Raw genomic sequence first — 1,332 nt, forward strand, 5'->3', positions numbered from 1 at the left:
GCGGCCATGGCTCACGGGCCCAGCCGCTCCGCGGCATGTGGGATCCTCCCAGACCGGGGCACGAACCCGTGTCCTCTGAATCGGCAGGCGGACTCTCAACCACTGCGCCACCAAGGAAGCCCCTGGAGCTTATTTTTCAGCCAATATTCTCTTCATAGTAAAATATTTTCATCAATTTATAATTTTTTCAATACAATATTTGCTCTGGAGATTTGGCAAAAGCGTGGAGGCAGATAGGGAGTTGGGAAAGAGATCTCAGAGTATTCAGGGCAGAAAAGGAAATATGTATGATGAAATGGAGGGAAGAAATGAAGCATATACTCTGTGAACCTCAATTCAAAATGTCCAAAAACTTGATTCATCATCCACTACTACTTCAGTGGAAAGATGAAAAGAAGAGAAAAGTGGGGGAAATATTTAGGAAACTAAATTGCCAGAACCTAGAGAAAAACATGGCACAGTGGAGAGAACACAGTCTATGGAATCACACCTGATCTTGAAGACCAGCTCTGCCACTAACCAGCTAATAATGACCCTAGGCAACTTAACCTCTTGGAGACTCTATTTTCTCATCTGCAAAATGTGTGCATGTATAATACCTATGTCATCTGGCTTCCAGGAATGTTAAAGAGTTTTCTCTTTTTTGGCCACGCCGCATGCAGGATCTTAGTTCCCCGACCAGGGATCAAACCTGTGCCCCCTGTAGTGGAAGCGTGGAGTCTTAACCACTGGACCACCAAGGAAGTCCCTAAAGAGTTCTTACTGGACTCTACTAATGATCCCTTTCCTGTGACTTCAATCTCGTTATCTCTTTAGGCTCCTTTCCTCAGACATTTTTTTAGTCTCATGCTTCTCTTTGTTTTATTGTCCTTCATCTTGGATAACTTGATGCCAAATGCTGATCAGCACTTTCCCAAATGATTTTAAGGAGTCCAAATTCCATAAATGTTAATAGAATAGGATTACTTCCCTGTGGTCAAATAAATCTAGGTAATACTAGGTTAGAAAAAAATTATCAAGGTATCAAGGTTCTTTTAGTAAAGAATTTCTCACTCTTTAATATACTCATGTGCATCATAAGTCTCCAAGAGAGTGCATGTGGTTTTTCACACACTTAATTGACATTATGACTCTTTTTCCTGAAGAATCATATGATGCTAGTATTACCCCCAAAACATTTTTTGGCAGTGGGAAACAATGGCTCAAACTCTCTTAACGAAACGGGCGCGAGCCGCGGCTGTCGGCGGGGACAGCAGAGACGGGCGTGGGACGCTACGGTTGCTGCTGCCGCCACCAAGAGGCCTGTGTGCGAGCACAGGTCACTCTCCACAC

Source organism: Physeter macrocephalus, chromosome 11, assembly GCF_002837175.3.
Source record: "Physeter macrocephalus isolate SW-GA chromosome 11, ASM283717v5, whole genome shotgun sequence".
Taxonomy (NCBI): domain Eukaryota; kingdom Metazoa; phylum Chordata; class Mammalia; order Artiodactyla; family Physeteridae; genus Physeter; species Physeter macrocephalus.